Source organism: Ahaetulla prasina, chromosome 1 (assembly GCF_028640845.1).
Source record: "Ahaetulla prasina isolate Xishuangbanna chromosome 1, ASM2864084v1, whole genome shotgun sequence".
In the NCBI taxonomy this organism is placed as follows: Eukaryota; Metazoa; Chordata; class Lepidosauria; order Squamata; family Colubridae; genus Ahaetulla; species Ahaetulla prasina.
In genome coordinates, this window is record NC_080539.1 from 164,867,390 (window position 1) to 164,892,015 (window position 24,626).

Here is a 24,626-nt window from a genome sequence, read left to right on the forward strand (position 1 = left end):
GGCATGCTGAATAGCCGGCGAAGGATCAAGAGGGTAAGGCCGACACTGGCAGCAGGGGGGGAGAGGGAGACCCACTGCGCTTAGCCGAGGAACCGCCTCAGGGGGACATGACAGAGCTTGCTCACTTTTTGGCATCCGCCTGCCCTCCCGAAGCATCCACCTGCCGAAGACATCCGCCTGCCCTCCCAGAGTACCACCGCTGCCCCTCTCAGCCCCAGTGCAGTGGCTGTGTCTCCACCAAGGGCCGCCCACCCACCCACTGGCCAGGCCGGGATGGACACTGACCTTGGAAGGCAAGCAGGCATGGGGGACCACTGGGAAGGCTGTGTGGAAGGCAGGCAAGCAGGGCAAGGCTACGGGGAAGGGAGTAGGCTGCTAGCTCCCTTCCCTGCTGTTGGGCGGCCCCGACATGCTTGCCTGCCTTCCACGCGGCCTTCCGCTTGCCTGCCTTTGCAAGCTGGCCATGGGGACGCTGGAAAGGCTACATGGAAGGCAGGGAAGCATGGCAGGGCTGCGGGCCATGGGGAAGGGAGTAGGGGTGGCAGGCTGGGACGGTGGAAAGCAGAGACGGGGCGAGGCGAGCGAGTGGTGCCTGGGCGACCGGTTCAGGGGCATGGCCATCCAGTGGTCATTACTGCTTCAGTAACCCTGGCCAAATGTCCACTACCGATTCGCTTGAACTGGTCTGAACCAGTCAGATTTCACCCCTGTTCTGCGCATGTGCAGAAGTGCCATGTATGCGCTTACAGTTCCAAACCGGTGGCAAAGGTACATGGAACCCACTACTGGGTATAAGCCATCTACCAGTAAATGACCTGACCTGGCAAAGAGTTATGTACTAAGAAAAAATGTGCAATTGTTGCAGTTCTCATCAATGTTTAGGTGCTTCCTGTCAGCTCTTAATTCTTTCCAGCCAAAAGATAATGCCTTTTTTCTCTCCTTAGGATGTTTTTCTCCAGAAAAACTGAAAGTAGGCAGAAAGCGATGGAAATTTGGACCTTGGAGAACATTCCTGTTGGAACCTAAGTGAAATGGGCCAGAAAAAGGGGGAGTGTATCATAGCAAAATTGCTCAACCTTACCAGATCAAAGGCTAGCATTGCTGCCCATGGAATTCTTGTTTAAATACGACATTTGTTTGCCCCCCCCTTCCCAACCTCCCTGAGAGTTTGTTTAGGTTATGTATGTCACTTGCTTCTTGCTCCTCTATTAGATTTTCTGAAGTACTAAAAATCATATTAGAAAGACGTGAGCCGGCTGGGAAATCATTATACATCAGTTCTGTTCCTCTAAACCAGTCCTCCTTTATTGGATGACACAGATTAGGGAAATGTTCATAATGCTGTATTTAAACAAGAGTCCTTGTTTCTGACTGAAACTTTCAAAATGCATTGGGCTAATTATGTCCCATAATTTCCACCCACCTACCTGCCATTGTTATGTGATCACATCTTTAATGTCTGCCTGATTATTTAAAAAATAAATACCTTTTGAAAAAGCACCTTTGGGATAACCATGAACTGGATGACTATGAACCTCCACAGACAAAAAATAAAATCTTAATAAAACATTACACAAGTGATTTTTTTTTTTAAAGTAGACGACAATAGTTTAGCTGAGAACAGAAAGCAGCTCCCATGATTGAACAAGTGGTATTCCTCAATCTAACAAAAACATTAGTTTTGCATACTTTAATTGCATTTTGAATAATGGTTTGGTGTACTGTATTTTGTACATAAACATCGGAATAGTAATTATTACATTAGATACTTTCTCCAACTCCAAACGCTCTTTATTAGTAAGGCTGGCTAGCAGAAAATGATAGTGTCTGTGATACACACTGGTAGCCCACACGATCAGTGTTTTTCAAATTTAAGCAATTTTAAGTTGTTTGGACTTGTGTTATTTGTGTGTGTGTGTGTGTGTGTGTACTCTCCCTCCAAAGTGAAAAAAGTGATTCTATCACAAGAAATAATGGTTTTGTTCCATGCCCGGCTTCCCCTAACCTGTTGACTTCCATTTGTGTTAGATTACATTTTGATTTGGCCCTGCTGGTTGGAAATTCTGAGTTTTCCATTATTTAGAGGGCTCCCAATTGAGAAAATCTCAATTTTTATTCCTGGGTTATGTGTCCAGAGAAGGGTCTGTATGTGGCCAACCTGGAAGCCCTATTCTATTATGGTTTGCTTACTATCAAATACACACAGATTTTTGTTGCCATCTAGTGGCAAACTCTAAAACAAGCACTATTCTTTAAGCCAGAGTTCTTTAACTTTGCACTAGGGTAGTGAAGTGATGGCTCGGCAGGTCAAAATACAGAAAATGCCTAACTTTGCTGATATGTCACTCTCCCCACAAACATTTTGTTGTTAGTCTCTATCCGCCCCCAGCTAGGCCACCTGGAACAGTAGTAGTCGGAAGCAGCACAAGGACCGGGCATGAATTTGAGGCCCAGTCTTCGGTTTCAGCCCTAGCACAACTGCTGCCTCTCAGAAAAGCACCTTGCACATTCCCCAATATGAGTGAGCCTCGAGGAATGCTCATTTGCCCTGCACCATTTACTTTCAGGCAGTGTTCTCTTTCTGTTGACAGGTTCCAGGGGTCTCTTCAGTATCGTTCTTGAAGCAGCTTCAGAAAATGATCTTCTGTGGCCTCTGCAGCAGTAGTGGGTTTCAAATCCCGGTTTGCTATTGGTAGTGCGCAGGTGCGTGCGCTCGCTCTGCGAGTGCGTGGTGCTTCTGCACATGTGCACAGCATTTTTGATGACGTCTAGGCGGGTGGGTGGAGCCTCCCACCGCCACCACTACCGGTTCACCCGAACCAGGCCGAATTGGGAGAAACCCACCACTGCACTGCAGCCTCCAAAAATCGTTCAAAAGTACGCTCTGTTCTCAGTTTTCAGAGGCTCCAGAGGCCATACAATAGAGGGGCTGGAGGCAACACAAGAGCACACCCCATTCTTACACATCTTATGCAGGCCCCTTTTTCATGGGGCGGGCTTTCATGAATAATTGTTAGGGGTTGGTGAATACCTAAAGGTAGCAGCATGTCACCTTTGACACATGTGTAAAAAGTTCCTATCACTGCACTATGTCACCCTCCAGGACAATAAATGAATCTTCGTGATAAACCCTCCCCGCCCAGCTGTCATCATCATCATCAGCCATTCAGTCATGTCCAATCCTCGGCCACTCTATGGATCAGCAGTCTCCATGCCCCTCTGTCTCATACCACCTCCTTCAGATCTTCCATGATCATCCCGGTATCACCCTTTATAGTGTCCAGCCAATGGATATTAAGGCGAGCCCTTCTCCTTTTATTGCTGATCACTCCTAGCATGATTGACTTTTCGAGTGAGTTAGCTGAGATGACATGGCCAAAATATGATGGTCTTTGTTTGGTGATCTTGGCTTCAAATGACATACACCCCCCCGCCATCTCATAAATTAATTGGATTTTATTGGGATTAGGAATGAGCAAACAATATGCTACTTCTTAAAAAGATACATAACTCCAATCATTTTCATGACTCAGGCTCATTGTTATCAACATTACTGGTGGCGTGGCCACTGAATACTGAACTCTACTAGTATGTACACTTCTGTAGATATGAGTTTAAAGATCAATCAAAACTTGCTCCAGGCTTTGTTCCTTGCTCTGCCTATACAAGGCTACTACAGACTTGTTTAGGCCAAGAGCCGATAACACCTTTGCTTTGTCTATATAAGCCTATCAGTTTTCAAAAAGCTGGTTCCCATCTAAGTTGCTCAACACTCTCTTGGGTTTAAATGGACAATCCTACCTTAAGCATTAGAAAAGCATCATTTCAAATCTAAAGCAGGGGTGAAATGCTCCCAGATCAGACCAGCTCGGCAGATCTGGTAGCGATGGCGATGGGTGGTTTGGAGAACCGGTAGCAAAAATCCCTGCCCACCAAATGCCCAGTTGTCCGCTTGCCGCTTCTTTTAAAAAATGCTTTTAAAAGGTAAAAGAAAAGGGCTCTGATGATCCCAGCTGAGCTGCCTGATTGTCAGAACCTTTTTTCTTTTTTTACTTTTAAAATCTTTTTTTTTACAACCTATTTGGCCGAATAGGTTGTTTAAAAATATGCTTTAAAAAAAAAATAATTGTGCGGCACAGCTGATCACACCCACACCCCGTGCACTGTTCTACTTACCTCATGTCTCCTTTTGGCATGCCCTGCATGTGCACACCTTGCAATTGGTGCGTGATGCGCACTGTGCATGCACACGCAGCGCGCATGCGCAGCCAGCGAACCAGTAGTAAGCCGGTACAGATTTCCCACTGATTTAAAGATACACAGGGACAAAAGCCTAGCTTGCTTCAAAGGTTTCAATTGTAGCTTGAATTGTTATTGCTTTGGTTATCAAGATTCTTTGCCATGCTGCTCCATTATATCACCATAAAGCCTTCCAAAGGAAAAATAGCATTTGTAGATTCATGTTTGCACTGATGAAGACAAATTACAGAACTTTCCTCACTTGTCTCTTACCACTTGTACAGATATATCCTGGCTATATTGTTTTTCTGCCAAATCCTGATGATTTTGTCTTCGTCTGGTTCCCAGACTTTCAGAAAGCCATTCTCAAATGTACCAGTGTTAAATTAGTATTGTCCCCTTTATTTCAATGTTTTTGGAAGGCCACCTTAAGGCTTTGTCATCAGTGGCCTGCCTGCAGCAGCTTGGAAAACAAAAGTGGGATAGGAATCAATAATTTGTATTGGGAACAGCAACATAGTAGTTTGAATAGCTTTCCACTAATTCAAGGATGGATTGCAGAGCACTGCAATTCAGCAGTGGAGAAAAATTAAGTGGAGAAGCGCCACTGATGTTGGCATTTGAAGACATAAAAGTTATCTTGAAATATTGCCCTCCCGCTACCCAAACAGCTGCAAGTACTGGATCCCTCCATGAGAAACTCTTAAATTTAATAATTTAAGAGCTTCTCATCATTTCAATTTTATTAGAAGCCTATTCTAGAATTTTTGTAAATGTTAGCATATAAATCTTGAAGAAAAGTATTAACATTTCTGTTAACTTTGGGTTGGGGGGGTTATTTAGGCAGAAGAAATATGGATAATATTATTTAATTTAATTATGTTTCACAAATTGGAGAAAGTCTGGGTGGCTGTGACAGAAAAGCTAATAAAAGTCTGAAAAAAATAGAGGACCAAACATTTAGCTAAGAAATCTGTTACTTTTCTGTTGCAAATAGTAATATAAACACACTTAAGTTTCTTGCAGAGGGACCAAACATTAACACTGACTAGTAAGATTAGAGACACAGAACTATCTTCTAAAGAGTAACAGAAGAACCTTACTTTGTGTTTCCCCCCCACCTTAAAATTCTCTGTCTTGCAAAGAAATATGGGTCAAATCTGTTCCTCATATTTTAGGATGCATGTCTTCTAGTGCAATTCGTTTGAAATGAGGGATTTGGAATGGATGAGCAATAACTGCAACGAACTGACGAGGTCTATGAATCTTACTAGTGAAAACAATTCAGCAGATAAATTCACAAAACATACCAAATGGGCCGTGGATAGCTCAGGCTGTAAGGAGCCTGTTATTAGAACACAGTAGCCTGCAATTACTGCAGGTTCAAGCCCGGCCCAAGGTTGACTCAGCCTTCCATCCTTTATAAGGTAGGTAAAATGAGGACCCAGATTGTTGGGGGGGCAATAAGTTGACTTTGTAAATATACAAATAGAATGAGACTATTGCCTTATACACTGTAAGCCGCCCTGAGTCTTCGGAAAAGGGCGGGATATAAATGTAAATTTTAAAAAAATGAAAAAAAAAGGTTAATAAAAAACGTATTTCCCCCTTAATTCCTGCCACTTGCTACTATTTATTTTAGAGCTACTATGGTAGATCTAGGTTGCAAATATTTGAGTGATTGGTGGATGGCAGAAACATTAGAGGTTTCTATATCTCTTTGCTATCTGACAGTCATCCAAAATGTTCGCAATAAAGCAAAGCTGGTAGCTTTACTTTCACTAAGCTTTTTAACTTATTAGATCATCTGATCCCGAAACAGCCATCAGTTTGAGCATTTGGAAACTATTTAAGGTCCAATGCCTATGACAGGAAAGAGGGCACCCATGCTTGTTAACTTTTTTTTTAAGGTTAGTGTGTCATACAAAGAGAGCCAAAGATTCAAAGTAATGCTTACTATTATTTCTGCTTTGCTGCTTGTCCTGACCATAGGACAGGACAGAGAGTACACACACTCAGCCTTGCATTTTCTTGCAGTACATCAGTTACAGGAAATTGAAATTGAGGTACAAAAATGAAATGAAGTAGCAAATGGATAAACTTCCTCCTCTTGACCTGAATTAAGATGAGTTCAAACTCTGCCAGAGGGGCAACAAGTAGCAGTATGAAAGGCACAGAGTGTAACTTCTTCAAACAGAGAGCTTTTACTATGAGGTCTTATACACACACAACACACACATACACACACACACACACAAATAGGCTTTGGTGAGAGGTTATATCAGCCAGCCCCCTTAAGATTGATTAAGATTGATTTACTTTATTAGTCAACGGTCAGTGGGTGGATGAATCCATGAACCGTAAGGTTACGTTTACACAACATGCTAACTCATAAAGCACAACTTGTTGCCTTTCATACAACAGGATAAATCAAAACAAAGAAACCACCTTGTGGCTTAATAAGATGGCCTCAGATAGGATCAGGTTCATTTGGTTTGAATTTAGCTATTGTGGCTTAGTAATCACAGTTTATAGCATCTTGTACAAATAGCACCTTAAAGATATACAACAAATAGAGTTGAATTTTTACACTTTCTAAATTAATGCAGCAGAAACCACATGCTCGACTGGCTGGCTATTTAACATTAGAGGCTGGATAGAAGCAACCCAATGCCAGATATTTGCAGACCTGAAGTCATGAATCAATCAGCAACATGTATGTGTATACGTGTGAATGTGGCTGGGCTCCACTACATTGAGCTACTCTAGCTCATAGTGTCAATCAGTTCCTACAGCAATGGCAGTGGGTAGAATGCCGGGTCTGTATGGCTACAGAAGGGATCTTCCTGTGGGGCATGATCAATTCCCACTGCTCTACTTTTCTGTGCAAATGATTTCCTTCTGTCAACTCTGATTGTGCCACACAAAAATTTTCCAATCCAGCGTAGGGAAAAAAGGGCTTGCGTTTTTTACCTCATGCTGCAGGCCTAATCCAAATAGAATCATTTCTCTTCTGGGAACAAAATAATAATAATAATAATAATAATAATAATAATAATAATAATAATAATAATAATAATAATAATAATAATAATAATAATAATAATAATAATAATAATAATACAAATCAAAACTGTTTCACATTTAATATGTGAATGCAGCAAAATTGCACAAACTGATTACAATACTAGACACGACCGAGTTGCTAAATTAATCCACTGGTCATTATGTAAAAAATACGACTTGCCTGTATCCAAAAAGTCATGGGAACATAAAGTGGAAAAAATTATAGAAAATGAGAAGGTGAAGATCTTGTGGGACCATCTGTGGGATACAGACAGATCATCACTTGGAACACAACACGCCAGATATCACAGTTGTAGAAAACCGAAACGTACAATTTATTGACATTACAGTACCAGGAGACGCCAGAGTCGAAGAAAAAGAACTGGAATAAATCATGAAATATCACGACCTCGCCATCGAAATTACACGGCTGTGGATGAAACATGTAACAGTGATACCCATTGTCATCGGGGCACTTGGTACCATGTCCAAGAATTTTATAAGGTACATCAACAAATTGCAGCTTCCTACAATAACACCAGCAGAACTGCAAAAAACTGCGCTACTTGGAACATCGAACATCTTAAGAAGGTACTTGGTTGATACCTAGGATGCTGGCAGCAACCCATATCAACCATTAACACCAGTCAATGGTATTTGTGATGCCTTTTTGAATGTTCAGTTGACTGAGTTTCATGTGTAATGAATAAAGATAAATAATAATAATAATAATATCCTTTCTATTGTAAAAGCACATCGCTCACAATTTGCCTCTTGCTAAAGATAATTGGTCTACAGTTCCTCCAACTTTGCTCACTGGAGCTTAATCCAGTGAGCTTAATATAGGAAGCTTCCCTTAAATAGTTTAATAATAATAGCTTAAGGACAAAAAACAAGTGTCTAGCATACAGTAGCAATATCTTCTGCAGGAGAATGTGGCAGCACATTACCAGTACATGCTCCTGATGCATTGCTTAGGGCAGGATTTCCCAACAGCTCACCTGTCTGGAACCAACACCACAACTCTGACATTAATACAATTGAACGAGTCCAGAAATATTTTACAAGAAGAGTTCTCCACTCCTCTGAATACAACAAAATACCTCACACCACCAGACTTGAAATCCTGGGATTAGAAAACTTAGAACTCCGCCGACTCCGACAAGACCTGTGTTTAACACACAGAATCATCTATTGCAATATCCTTCCTGTTGAAGACTACTTCAGCTTCAATCGCAATAATACAAGAGCAAACAATAGATTCAAACTAAATGTTAACCGCTTCACTCTTGATTGCAGAAAATATGATTTTTGTAACAGAGTTGTTAATGCTTGGAACACACTGCCTGACTCTGTGGTCTCTTCTCAAACTCCCAAAAGCTTTAACCAAAAACTGTCTACCTTTGACCTCACCCCATTCCTAAGAGGACTATAAGGGGCGTGCATAAGAGCACAAAAGTGCCTACCGTTCCTGTCCTAATGTTTCCTTTCATTATATCAAATTAATACAATTATTACATACTTTTGCTCATATATATGCTTATATGTTATTTTGCTGATTTATGTTGATGCTTGTGTATACTGTTGTGACAAAATAAATAAAAAAATGCTAAACTAGCTGGGGAATTCTGAGAGTTGAAGTCCACACAACTTAATGTTGCTAAAGTGAGAAACACAGGCTTAGAGAACTCGGAACGGTTTTCAGACGTTCCAAATCTTCCATGCTGTTAAGAGACACTGCAGTTCAGAGAACTGACTGCTCAGTCCTTATGGCCAGGGAATCCTTCTGAAGACATCCAATTCAAACCACATCAAAAGGCCTTTTTAACATAGGGAACATCCTGCAAAACTGGTTGTTTCCAATCTTGAGTCTCACCATGAAGCTCGTCTCCCTGGATTAGCTTGTAGAAATCAGGAATAAAGAGCAAGGAACCGTGGATTGGAATGCAATTGGATATTTGGACAATTTGTTTGTTTGTTTTGCTCACGTCTTTCTCCCATTCATTAGCTACCCACTCTCTAAGTCTCTGAGCAATGGCAAACAAATGAACTACTGAAGGCGCCATTTGAGCTCACAGGACGCCCCTTGTTGACGTAACTGCAGTGACTTACTGAACATATTGATTCTGTTTGGGGAGTGAAGCCAAAAGCTGATGACAGCAAAGTTCATAGGTTTTTTTGCTCTTCCCTGTGTGGGAGGCAGTCAGATGTTTGTTCTCTGGAGCAATCGGCTGACTGCATCTACTTTGCTCTAATAGATTGAATAGATGACCATTAAAATAGAAAGGCAAGCGCAGCAGCTCTTAATTTCTAACTTACCTTAAAAGCATTTGCTCTTTAGTTATTAATTAAGGCTATCCTTTTAATAAAGCATCCAAAGAATTATTATTTTTTTGTCCAGTGGCCATCTTTATAGGCATTTCACTTTAGCCATTTATTTAGTCTAATAGGAGTTTATTATGAACACAAATTGCCTCCTAGCAGAAGGGGGAAATGACTGACATACAATGTATCATATTGAGGTAAAAAATAATTATTGTGCCATTTATTTTTTTCAAGGACAGGCATGTTGTGATGCTAAAGTCTAAAGGAAAGTACATTGATTTACAGGAAATCGTTCACTTTCACGGTAGTCATTTACAAATGTACTTTTAGAGGCCCCCCTCAAATGCTGATAAGCTTTGTACTGGTCCAGCCAAGTCGTCTCCAATAACGTCAGAGGCTCTTTAGGAGCAGGTGTGCCTCCTGCTGGTATTCAAAGTTCAAGAAAACACTACCTTTACAACAGAGATGAAATGCTCCCGGATTGGACCAGATTGCCTGATCCGGTAGCGATGGTGGCAGGTGGTTCGGAGAACCAGTAGCAAAAATCCCTGCCCCCTCCCCCCACATGCCCAGCTGAGCTGTGCGATCATCAGATGGTTTTTTTTAATTTTTAAAAGCATTTTTTCTTCGGCCGAAAAAATGCTTTTAAAAGTTAAAAAAAAAAAAGCCTCTGATGATCGCGCCGCTTAGCTGGGATCATCAGAGCCTTTTAAAAGCATTTTTTCTACAACCACTTCAGCCGAAGAGGTTATTTAAAAAATGCTTTTAAAAGGCTCTGGCAATCCCAGCTGAGTTGCCTGATCGTCAGAGGCTTTTTTTTCTTTTAAAGGAAAAAAAATGGTTTTAAAAGTAAAAAAAAAAAAAAGGTGCCCATGCCCACCCAGTCACATTACACCCCCACCAACCCACACCCACAGAACCGGTAGTAACAAATTTTACATTTCACCACTGCTTTACAATCACCTCATATAGACAAAACCCAACTGCTTTATAGAAACCTATATGAAACGAAAAACAGCTTTTCCTAATTTGGTGCCCTCTCCCCCCAATGGCCATGTTTGGTAGAGATAACAAAGTCTCTAGTCCAGTGATGGTCAACCTATGACAAGTGTCAAAGATGACATGCCATATTCTTGGTGACATATCAACATTCACCAGCACCCAACAACTATTCTTTTTTTTTTATTGAAAAAGTATTACAAAGAATAAATTTTTAAAACATTGTTCCCCCCCACTTCCCCCCTCCCTCCTCCTTCTCCCCCCCCAACCCCCTCCCCCAAGACTTCCCAGAACAAAATGCAGGGTATAACATTTATCAATCATAAGCTAAAATACCACAAAAATCTAAGTCATATCCACACTCTTCCAACACCCCCTTAACCCCCCTTTCCCATTTAAACATATACATTAATATATGCCATTCATAACATTATTCATAGACCATTTGGTACTTTTTAGTCCGATACTTGTTTTGAACATAATCAATCCACCTTCTCCACTCCAATACATATTTTTCTTGTGAATGTTCTTTCAATTACGCAGAGATTTTTGCCATTTCTGCCAGATTTGATACTTTAAGAGTCCATTCTTCAATTGTAGGTAATTCTTCTTTCTTCCAATATTGAGCAATCAAAAGTCTTGCGGCTGTTATTAAGTTCAGAATCAATTTAGTCTCTATAGCTGTACAATCCATAATTATTCCTAGTAAAAAGAACTGCGGGGTAAACTTAATCTTCTTTTCAAAATATTCTGCATGATCCACCATACTTTAATCCAAAATGCTTTAACTTTTTTGCAAGTCCACCATATATGATAATAAGTAGCATCTTCACAATCACATCTCCAGCATTTAGCCTGTACATTAGGATACATACATGACAATTTTTTGGGGTCTAAATGCCATCTATAAAACATCTTATAAAAATTTTCTCTCATATTTTGCGCTTGTGTAAATTTAACATTCCTCACCCAAATTCTTTCCCAAGTTTCCAACATTATTGGTTGCTGAAAATTTTGTGCCCACTTAATCATACAATCCTTAACCAAATCAGTCTCTGAATCTATTTCTACTAATACATTATACAACCTCTTAATATGCTGTTGACCTTGATCTCTCATTTGTTTTAACAAATTATCCTCAATTTGCTTAACACCTATTTTTGATCTAATTTCCATCTAGCTTGTAGTTGTCCATATTGGAACCATGTATAATTTTTCCCTTCTTCCCCCATCTTTTCTCTAGATTTTAATTGTAACTCCCCCTTTTCCATACAAAGAAGTTCTTTATAAGTAACTACCTCCATCTTTTGATATATATTTATATTTTCTATCATGTGTCTCGGTTTGCCCATATTGGAATCTTTCCATCTAATTTGTATTGATATTTCCTCCAAACCCTCAATAATGCATTTCTAATTATATTATTTTTAAATATTTTATCAACTTTCTTATCATATAATAAATAGGCATGCCACCCATATAACAAACCATAACCTTCTATATTCAGAACTCTTTCCTCAGTTAAATTAATCCAATCAGTAATTAATGATAAAACAACTGCTTCATAATACAATTTTAAATTAGGCATTTTAAGACCCCCTTTCCTTATATCCTGCATTACTTTTAATTTTATTCTTGGTTTTTGCCCATCCATACAAATTTACTAATCCCTTTTGCCATTCCTGTAATTTAATATCATTCTTAAACACCGGTATCATTTGAAACAAAACAAAACCTGGGCAAAACATTCATTTTATAGCCGCTATTCTTCCCAGCAAAGATAGTTGTAACTTCTTCCAACTCTCCATTTCTTTCCATACCTTCTGCCACAATACCTCATAATTATTTTTGTATAATTTAACATTTGAAGCTGTAATATATATTCCTAAATATTTAACCTTTTAACGATTTCAAAACCTGAAGTTCTTTCTAACTCTTCTTTTGTTGTATATTCATATTTTTAGTTATCATCTTTGTCTTTTGCTGATTCACCTTAAATCCAGATACTTTACCATACTGACCAATTATATCTTTTAAACCAGTTACTGAGTATATTGGTTGAGATACAGTAACAACCAGGTCATCTGCAAAAGCTCTTAATCTATAATCTGGATGTTTAACTCTAATTCCCTTTATTCGATCGGAACCACGTATGTTATTCAGAAGAATTTCTAAAGTTAAAATAAAAGTAATGGGGACAAGGGACATCCCTGTCTCGTCCCTTTCTCAATTTTAAAAGTTTCTGTTAACCCACCATTTACTATTATTTGTGCTGTTTGCTTCTGATATATTGCTTTAATTGCACGAATAAAATAATCCCCAAATTGCATTTTTTCTATTACTTTAAACAAATACTGCCAATCCAATCTATCAAAAGCTTTTTCAGCATCCAAAAAAAGGAATGCCGCTGGTACTTGGTTGTTTCGTTCCAAATATTCAAGTAAATTTACGATTTGCCTCACATTATATCTCATCTGCCTACCCTTAATAAATCCTGACTGATCATTATGAATTATTTGATTCATCACTGGCATTAATCTATTAGCCAATATCTTGGTAAATATCTTGTAATCAGTATTTAAAAGTGATATAGGCCTATAATTCTCTGCTTTAATACCATCTCGATCTTCCTTCGGTATTAACGAAATAAAGGCTGTCCTCCATGAAGGGGGAACATCTCCTCCCATTTGAATTTTATTAAATAACTCTTTAAGTGGTTCAACCATCTCATTTTGTAAATTTTATAATAAACAGCTGTTAAACCATCTGTTCCTGGTGCTTTACCGATTTTAAGTTGTTTAATTGCTAAGAAAATTTCCTCTGAAGTAATTAATTGATTCAATTCTTCTCTTTGATTTTCTGTAAGCTCACAAATATTTTGTTGTTGTAAATATCTTTCTATCTCTGTATCATCAACCATATCCCTAGAATATAACTTACTATAATACTCTAAAATGCTTTTTAATCAAGTTCTTTTGATAAACTTCCTTACCCCTATATTCTATTTTATCAATCGCTCGTGATTTTCTGTTTTTCCTTATTAAATAGGCAAGCCATCTTCCTGGCTTATTGGCATTATTAAACGTATTATGTTTTACATATTGTAAATTAATTGCTACTTGATCTGCCATCAACATATTAAACTGACCTCTCAATATATTTATTGATTCTTTTATTTTACTATTTCCTGGGCTATTTATCAATAATTGTTCTTTCTTTTAATTTCCTCTTCCAGTTCCTTTTTCTTTTCTGCAATTTATTTTTGTATTTAATATTCATTTGTATAAGATTTCCTCTCATATAAGCCTTACTGAGTCCCAAATCATCTCTATAGATGTCTCTTTTTCATATTCATAATAAAAATTCTTTCATTTGTTTTTTACATTCATTTACATTTTGTTCATATTTAAACAAATTCTCATTCAACCTCCATGATCTCCTAGCCTCCTTTTCCCGATCAAATTCAATCCAAACTGGACTATGATCAGATAAAGTTCTTGAACAAATCTTCGTCTTCTTCACTCTAGAATACAAGTCATTAGTAATCAAAATAAAATCAATCCTCGAAAATGATTGGTGCCTATCAGAAAAGAAGGTAAAATCCCTCTCTTCTGTATTATGTTCTCTCCAAATATCTCTTAATTCCAAGTCCTCCATCATTTCAAAAAGCCTTTGGTAATTTTACCGCTTGATATCTTCCTTAAGCTTTTTGTCTTTTGAGTATCCAACACACCATTCCAATCACCCATTAATATATATGATTTATAATCCCAAAATACTATTCTTTTATGTAAAACTTGAAAAATTTTCTTGTTGTTGATTCGAGCATAAACTCCTATTAATAATGTCTTCTTTCCTCCAACAAGAGTTCAATAGCAATGTATCTTCCTTGCTTATCCACCTCAATTAATTTTGCTGATATATCCTTCTTTATATATATAACTAAACCATTTTTTTTCTCCAAAGAGGAGGCAACAAAATGTACTCCCAGTTTTGAATTTATCAAATATTTCTGGTCTAAAGATCTAATATGTGTTTCTTGTAAACAAGTAATGTCATTTTTAATTGTTTCAAATAATGAAATACTTTCCTTCTCTTCTGGTGAATTCAAACCATTAACATTCCAAGATAATAGTTTAATTGCCATTATCGGCCAAAGGAAACTTTTGGAACACTAGCCGCAAATCACATTTTGCTTTAGGCCTTGCTCCTCCCACTGTTTCCGTTGTAGTAGTTGCCAGTTGTTGTTGTGCCTTCATCTCTTGTTCCTTGCGTTAGCAGCAGCTCTTGTCAGCCTTTGTTCTTTTGAATCTGGACCCGTCATAGGTATTTCCAACACTTGTAATAAATCTTCTTCCATCGCAATCTGTTCTTGAACCTGCTTCACTTCTCTTTCCTTCACTTCAGTCTCCTTTCTTCTAGCATCCAGTGGAGAAAGACTTCCAACTTTTAATGCCTCAACATAAAATTCTCTCGCTTTTCCAACTGTATTGAGACGATGTACTTTCCCTGCATAATATACTATTATACCAGTTGGAATATCCCATCTATATTCAATCTGACGTTTTTTAAGTTCATTCACCAGGAAGGCAAATTCCTTTCTAGCCCTTAACATTTTTGGTGGAATTTCCTTTAATATTAAAATATCCTGACCAGCAATCTGAATCTTCTCCCTTATATGAGGCTTGCAAAATCTGATTTCTCACTGTTCTATTTGTAAAATAAATAACAACATCCCTTGGCAACTTTTTTTGCCTTGCTATCCAAGAATTCACACGATATATTTTATCAATTTGATAAGCCACATCTGCTGGACGAGCTGCTAATATCTCAGCAAATACTTCAGAAAAAATTTCCCTTAAATCCTCTTCTTTATTCTCTTTCAGACCACGAATTCTTAGAGCAAATTCCATATTTCTGTATTGTATCAAAACTATTTCATCATCTGTTTTTCCATTTTACTTTGAAATTCAGCCATTTTATTATCTAATTTTGAATTATGTTGCTTAATTTCTTCAACCTCCTCTTCCAATAAAATCACATTATTTGCCAAACTTTGTACTGCAATTACAAATCCTTCCTTAACTTCTTTATTTCCCACTTGAATTTCTGATATCTGCTCTTTCATTTCCAACATCTCCTCAGTTATTACTTTAAATTTTTCTTGCATAAAGTCTTTTAAATTCTCTTGTACGCCTCTAAGTTCAATGTTCTAGTCTCCACTGTATGAGCTGGAGAGGCACCAGCTGAGGAGATTCCAGAGCCCTTTGTTACAGTAGACTTTAATTGTTTGGCTGCCATCTTCTATAAAATTATTTATTTATTTCCAACTTAATATTCAGTTTAAATCTTCTTAACCTCTGAGAAACACAGTCCTTTAAAGCTTAAAGAAAATCTCTCCTAGATTCTAGGCAGCAAAGAGTTAAAGAGTTGAAGTAGCAAATAACATGCAATTTACCAAGAGCAAGCGCTGAAAGTATCACTTTCGCTTTCCACTCGTTAACTTGTTAACAATTCGCCTCCATTTTCTTGCTGTTTTCAAACTTGTTACAAAGTATCGGGGAATCGGCTTGGCTACTTGCATAAAGTTCACCCACTTTCGTTCTGTCCGGTATAATCCTTTATTGTCCAAAATAAATCTCGGCGTTTGGTCGTGGTGATTGGTTCCGCCCAAGCAGAAGAATCCTCGGATCTGGAGCTCTTCGGGTTGCTGGAGGGAACTTAACCCTTCAAACCCCTTTTTTCTCAGGGGCTTTAGGGAAATTCAACCTCTGCCCTCAGCTCACCCCCTCCTCTTCTCCCGAAGAGAGGGTTTTTCAAACCGCTGGACAGCAGATTTAAGCTGTCCTAGCGATTCCACAAAATCCAGAGGTTGGTGATCGTAAAGATCACCGCCATCACCTACGGTGCCAAACCGGAAGTCAAAAAATGGTTTTAAAAGAAAAAAAAAAGGTGCCCATGCCCACCCAGTCACATTACACACCCACCAACCCACACCCACAGAACCGGTAGTAACAAATTTTACATTTCACCACTGCTTTACAATCACCTCATATAGACAAAACCCAACTGCTTTATAGAAACCTATATGAAACGAAAAACAGCTTTTCCTAATTTGGTGCCCCCTCCCCCAAATGGCCATGTTTGGTAGAGATAACAAAGTCTCTAGTCCAGTGATGGTCAACCTATGACAAGTGTCAAAGATGACATGCCATATTCTTGGTGATATATCAACATTCACCAGTACCCAACAACTATTCTTTTTTTTTATTGAAAAAGTATTACAAAGAACAAATTTTTAAAACATTGTTCCCCCCCACTTCCCCCCTCCCTCCTCCCTCCTCCCCCCCAACCCCCTCCCCCGAGACTTCCCAGAACAAAATGCAGGGTATAACATTTATCAATCAAAAATCTAAGTCATATCCATATTCTTCCAACACCCCCTTAACCCCCCTTTCCCATTTAAACATATACATTAATATATGCCATTCATAACATTATTCATAGACCATTTGGTACTTTTTAGTCCGATACTTGTTTTGAACATAATTAATCCACCTTCTCCACTCCAATACATATTGTTCTTGTGAATGTTCTTTCATATACGCAGAGATTTTTGCCATTTCTGCTAAATTTGATACTTTAAGTGTCCATTCTTCAATTGTAGATAAATCTTCTCTCTTCCAGTATTGTGCAACCAAAAGTCTCGCTGCTGTTATTAAATTTAGAATCAACTTAGTCTCTATAACTGTACAGTCTGTAATTATACCCAATAAGAACAGCTGTGGAGTAAATTTTATCTTCTTTTTCAAAATATTCTGCATAATCCACCATATTTTAATCCAAAATGCTTTGATTTTTTTTTTACAAGTCCACCATGTATGAAAATAAGTAGCATCCTCACATTCACATCGCCAATATTTGGCTTGCATATTCTACCAACAACTATTATTGAAAGCATGGCCTGTTCTCATGTGGGTTTTGGAGGCCATGGAGGCCGCATAAGAATAAGGTGTGCTCTGTGCAGTCTTTGGACCCTCCAAAAGTCACACAAGAGAACCACGCCCTCATGTGGTCTCCAGAGCCTCTGAAAATTGTGCAAAAACAGTGCGTGCTTTCATGTGGGTTTTCAGAGGCTGCAGAAGCCATGGAAGAACATTCTCTGAAACTGCTTCAAGAGCGAAGGATTTGTGTGATCTGGAGCAGCCTCAGGTAAGCTCCCAGGGTCTGTCAGCAGAAAGAGAACATCACTTGGAGGTAAGTGGTGTGTGCCAGTTTTTAGGGAGTGCTGGACTGTGGGGGCAATTGTGCTGTTCCCCAAGGTTTGTGTGCTTTAGAGCAGGGCTCTCCAATCTTGGCAACTTTAAGACTTGTGGATTTCAACTCCTAGAATTCTGGGAGTTGAAGTCCACAAGTCTTAAAGTCGCCAAGATTGGAGACCCCTGCCTTAGAGAGTACCATGAGTCAGCCTTTTTGAGTGGCAGCAGTGTTGCTAGGGTTGAAATCAAGAACCGAGGCTCATCTTCAGGCCAGTTCAACATTGCCGCCAAGTACTGCTATTCAGAATGGCCTAGATGTGTGTGTGTGTGGGGGGGGAATCATTGTTTTTTTTTCACTGGGTGGAAAGATGTGTAACACATTAGCAGAGTCGAATTAGGCATGTTCCAAATTTTTGAGGTGCCAAACCCAAAATGTTTGCCATGACTGCTCTAATCCAAGGCATCTGGAGATAATCAAGTTGGAAAAGGCTATCACAGAGAGTACAAGAACATTCTGAAGAGACAGGAGTATTACTAGATTTTAGGCAGTTTATTGTTAGCTTGAACTTCATCATCATATTTAGTTGAAAAGTAATGCATTATAATGTTTTAAACATTAAACATTAACTATTACACCTGTCCATAGGTGGTATTTAGTAGATTCTACTATAGGTATAAGGTAAAGGTTCCCCTCGCACATATGTGCTAGTCATTCCTGACTCTAGGGGGCGGTGCTCATCTCCGTTTCAAAGTTAAAGAGACAGTGCTGTCCGAAGACGTCTCTGTGGTCATGTGGCCGGCATGACTAAATGCCAAAGACACACAGAACGCTGTTACCTTCCCACCAAAGGTGGTCCCTATTTTTCTACTTACATTTTTTACGTGCTTTCGAACTGCTAGGTTGGCAGAAGCTGGGACAAGTAATGGGAGCTCACCCTGTTACACAGCACTCTGGATTCAAACTGCTGAACTGCCGACCTTTCAATTGACAAGCTCAATGTCTTAGCCACTGAGCCACCACGTCCCTTAGATTCTACTATAGCCTACATTTAATATTACATGGCTCAGGTAAGAAACTGTGGCCTTACAACTGATGTCTCTTAGTAATGCATAGAAGTTAAGTAAGTATCACTGATCTCTTACACAATCTCATCGATTGTATTGGATGTTTTGGTCATTTAGTGCAAGTTGTAAATCTCATTGCTTTGTTATCTAATCCTGCTCATATACAGGCATCCAATAGAAGCTGCCATTGGCATCATGATGTGATATCATTAATTTCACCTGCTTTCCCCCATGAACTTCTACCCCATCTCATAATGGAATGGGTTCCAGTGAGACAGTTCATCTTGCTTTTCAGAATTGTGAGAAAATATATTCTCTTTCTAAAACCTTCCCTCTATGAAAGAAAAAGTTCAAGAAAGAAAAAATTAACAAGTAAAACCTATTTAGATTTCTCCTATATAAAACACAATCATAAATAGTACTGTTTAGCTTATTAACATTCATAAATTAATGCAGTTAGTAATTAAGATGACTAACTTTTATTACAAAAAACAGACATTTCAAAGATTTGGCTTAAATATTTTCTTATTTTGAAGTCACAGATGTTTGTCTGTTACTTTGTTTAGGTCACTGAAATTAATGAGTAAAACAAATGCAATATTATTTTGCAGCAGTAAGTATACTTTTGTTATATATCATTATATATGAGTATATATGAGTATATATCATTATATATACTGAGAGCATATGCACCAAGACAAATTCCTTGTGTGTCCAATCACACTTGGCCAATAAAAAAATTCTATTCTATTCTATTCTATTATTTATTTACCTTTTAAACAAAGAGTTAGTACAGAGGTAGAAATCTATTTGTGTTAACAATAAAAATTGCACTTTAAAATTCATCTCTGATTTTTTGAAGTTTATTTATTCATTCAAATTGCCAGCATATTTCACCTTTGGCATAGTACTTAAAACAAAGATGGCTGAGCGTGTTTCTTGAGTGGAATTCTCTCAGAATGTAGATCAATATACAACAGATAAAATACCTCCCCATAATTAATTTAAAAACCTTATCAAATTACATGTACTTGGACAAGACATTGTCTGGAAAAAGCCTACGTGAGTCCTGATGCTAGGAAGAGACTGGGTTTTAAAAACCATATCATTCATTAAGATCACAACTGGGCATTATGAATTGAGAAAAAACATGCAAGAATTCCAACAAAAATGTACAAACAAATGTAGAGAAATATCATGAAGTTTCAGCAGGAGTGTACCAAGTTTTGTGTTAGAGAACTCGAAGCACTTAATACACACAGCTGGTTGGATGGATGGATACACTTTATTAAAGTTTGTATAGGAGCTCCTTGGTTGGTTTTGTATTTTGTGCCAGAGAACCAGTAGCTAATACACCCAAGCTGAGTGTTAAGAATAATGCTGTGAAATAAATTTCACTGCATGGTATTGACTTATACAAAGTTAGTAAAGTTTGAATAGGATCTAGCTGATAGTATTGATTTCAAGACTTCCTGTTCAGGAAAATTTATTTATTTATTTATTTATTTTATTTGTCATAACAGCATACATAAGCATAAGCATGAAGCAACTATACAACATATAAGCATATATACGAGTATAAGCATGTAATAACTATATAAAATGGATATAATGAAAGGAAACAATAGGACAGGAACGGCAGGCACGTTTGTGCTCTTATGCACGCCCCTTATAGACCTCTTAGGAAAGGGGTGAGGTCAATAGTAGACAGTTTTTGGTTGAACCTTTGGGGATTTTGGGAAGAGACCACAGAGTCAGGTAGTGTGTTCCAAGCATTAAGAACTCTGTTACTGAAGTCATATTTTCTGCAATCAAGATTGAAGTGGTTAACATTAGGTTTAAATCTATTGTTTGCTCTTGTATTGTTGTGATTGAAGCTGAAGTAGTCTTCAACAGGAAGGACATTGCAATAGATGATTCTATGAGTTAAACTCAGGTCCTGTCGGAGGCGGCGGAGTTCTAAGTTTTCTAATCCCAGGATTTCAAGTCTGGTGGCATAAGGTATTTTGTTGTATTCAGAGGAGTGGAGAACTCTTCTTGTAAAATATTTCTGGACATGTTCAATTGTATTGATGTCTGAAATGTGGTATGGATTCCAGACAGGTGAGCTGTATTCAAGAATTGGTCTAGCAAATGTTTTGTAAGCTCTGGTTAGTAGTGTAGTGTTTCTGGAGAAGAAGCTACGTAAGATTAGGTTTACAACTCTTAATGACTTTTTTGCGATGTAGTTGCAGTGGGCTTTGGCACTTAGGTAATTGGATATGAAGACTAAATATATATATGATATATCAACAACTAAACAAGCTTTTAAATACTTTTAAGAACTTTTTAAAAGCAGGTGTGAATAAAATTCACTGCATGGTATTGACTTATACAAAGTTAGTAAAGTTTGAATAGGATCTAGCTGATAGTATTGATTTCAAGACTTCCTGTTCAGGAAAATTTATTTATTTATTTATTTATTTATTTTATTTGTCATAACAGCATACATAAGCATAAGCATGAAGCAACTATATAACATATAAGCATATATATGAGTATAAGCATGTAATAACTATATAAATTGGATATAATGAAGGAAACAATAGGACAGGAACGGCAGGCACGTTTGTGCTCTTATGCACGCCCCTTATAGACCTCTTAGGAATGGGGTGAGGTCAATAGTAGACAGCTTTTGGTTGAACCTTTGGGGATTTTGGGAAGAGACCACAGAGTCAGGTAGTGTGTTCCAAGCATTAACAACTCTGTTACTGAAGTCATATTTTCTGCAATCAAGATTGAAGTGGTTAACATTAGGTTTAAATCTATTGTTTGCTCTTGTATTGTTGTGATTGAAGCTGAAGTAGTCTTCAACAGGAAGGACATTGCAATAGATGATTCTATGAGTTAAACTCAGGTCCTGTCGGAGGCGGCGGAGTTCTAAGTTTTCTAATCCCAGGATTTCAAGTCTGGTGGCATAAGGTATTTTGTTGTATTCAGAGGAGTGGAGAACTCTTCTTGTAAAATATTTCTGGACATGTTCAATTGTATTGATGTCTGAAATGTGGTATGGGTTCCAGACAGGTGAGCTATATTCAAGAATTGGTCTAGCAAATGTTTTGTAAGCTCTGGTAGTAGTGTAGTGTTTCTGAAGTAGAAGCTACGTAAGATTAGGTTTACAACTCTTAATGCCTTTTTTGCGATGTAGTTGCAGTGGGCTTTGGCACTTAGGTAATTGGATATGAAGACTAAATATATATATGATATATCAACAACTAAACAAGCTTTTAAATACTTTTAAGAACTTTTTAAAAGCAGGTGTGAATAAAATTCATGATGGTGGGATGAGGCTGTTATTTTTACCAACACTTCCACCAATTTCCTCAGAACACAGAAGTTAGCAGACCAGGGGATGCCTGGGATAGGAAGAATCAACACTTGCCTTCTATTAGCAGACGTTTCTCCTGAGCCAGAGGCCTTTATTTTCCCAGAAAGATATTTTGGGATGCCACATGGTGCAAATCAGTTCAAATGCCTTGTTTAAAAAAAATCACCAGCTGGTACTGTCTTTGGCTGATTAGACTTGGTGTCTGTTCAAACACTAGAAACAGCAGCAGGTTCCTAATTTCTTCCTGCTAAATCTAATGTGTGGTAGGGTCAATTTAGCTTTTTGTTACTGTCCAGCGCCACCACAAACAGGAGATTCACAAGGTAAGCTTCAACTCTAGGTGCACTAACAACTTTTTTGGACCCTAACTCCTTATATAATTGTGGCACCCTCATCTTATACAGGTGGTCCTTGACTTACAACAGTTCGCTTAGTGACCATTCAAAGTTACAACAGCCACTGAAAAAACAACAACATGACCATCTTTGACACTTATGACCATTGGAGCATCCCCATGGTCATGGGATCAAAATTCGGATGCTTGGCAACTGGATCATATTTATGGCAGTTGCAGTGTCCCGGGGTCATGAGATCATCTTTTGCAACCTTATGACAAGCAAAATCAATTGGGAAGCCAGATTCACTTAACAACCGTGTTACTAACTTAACAATTGCAGCAATTCACTTAACAATTGAGGCAAGAAAGGTCATAAAATGGAGCAAAATTCACTTAACAAATGTCTCACTTAGCAACATAAATTTTGGGCTCAATTGTGGTTGTAAGTCTAGGACTACCTGTACATGAAATTGAAATTCCACTCCTAAAGCTCTCAAGGAGCAGGTCAACAAACACTTTGCTTGTATGAAAGGAAAATTAAAGCTGGCAATATCATGCCCAAATGTCTCTCGCCAGTTGGGATCAACATCCACCCGTTTCTAGATTTTGTTATTTAAAAGGGGGATACCAAATGTTTGCAAAGTAGCAGCATAAACTATATTCATCTATGTATAATAGCAGCTCGGAAATAAAATGGATACGCTATTTTCACTATGGCTGTGTGTTATACGGCCTGATGTGGACTTTTAGCATCCTTTAGCTTTGAAAGCTTTTTAAGAAAAATGCTTCTACCAGAGTCTCAAACTGGGTTGGGGCATCCAAGGAATTGGGGTGGTAATGCTACATGCTTTTTTAGAGCTTCGTAGCTTCGCATACCCAGAATAAATTTTTTCTCTAAGCTTTGCTCTTTATTTGACCTGTGCTCAACTGTAGTGCTGCAAAGTCAGAGAATACATACAACATATAGATCAAAATTCAATAACTGAAAGGAAGTGATAGAGCTACTTTATGCCCAACCCTGACTCCAATAATTCATTTTATTCAAGGGACTCTCATACATTTATCACTTTCATGGGATCATGGGATCATGAGACCACACAGGTTGAGAATCTTTGCCTCTTCCTCCGTAAAATCAACCTGGCATTCTACATCAATAATATTCTCAGTTAAGGGAATATTTGATTTTCTTGGGTTTATTTTTTGGCATGGCAAAAAAATGGTACATTGTTTTGGTATGAAATATATATATATATTGTTATTTTGGGTTCAAGTAGAAGTTCAAATGTTAGAAGAGCCTTGAAGATTTTAGTTTCGTTTCTAGAAGTTTATGAACAGAGGTTTGCAAGTCTTTATAAATTTATAACTTCTATTTCAAGTTCAAATTGGATTCCCTGACATTACTGTGATACGATGCTAACCCAATCTTGTTATCGCTTCCATGGGATTGCTGCCTTAGCCTACATTTGTTGACAGTATGTCCTGCATATAATAGGGCTTTTCACAAGCAACCTGCAAAAAAATAGCAGTCTTATTTGTAATTCAACAAGAAATGGCACTTATTTCAAGTATTATTGACTATTCAATCTATTCTCCAAAGCACCTGAAGGCAGGACAAGAAGTAATGGATGGAAACTAATCAAGGACAGAAGCAGCCTAAAACTAAGGAGAAATTTCCTGACCATTAGAACAATTAATCAGTGGAAGAACTTGTTTCCAGAAGTTGTGAATGCTCCAATGCTGGAGTTTTGAAGAAGAGATTAGATAACCAGTTGTCTGAAGTGGTGTAGGGTTTCCTGCCTGAGCAGAGGGTTGGACTACCTTCCAACTGTGTTATTCTGTTATACTTCCAGTTATGAATAGGGAAGTGCTACTCTGGGTGTAAGTTTTGCATCTTATACCTTTTCATCCTTATATTAACTTTTCTGTTTTTCTTTAGCAGAATATTCTCTACTGCTTGCAAGCAACGTTC

At 38.1% G+C, this 24,626-nt stretch overlaps 1 protein-coding gene across 1 annotated transcript in view; it reads right to left on the reverse strand.

The window, feature by feature from the left end:
- Window positions 1-24,626, reverse strand: part of COG6 (component of oligomeric golgi complex 6) — a 118,461-nt gene that overhangs the window by 60,039 nt on the left and 33,796 nt on the right. The gene's annotated exons all lie outside the window — the stretch shown is intronic.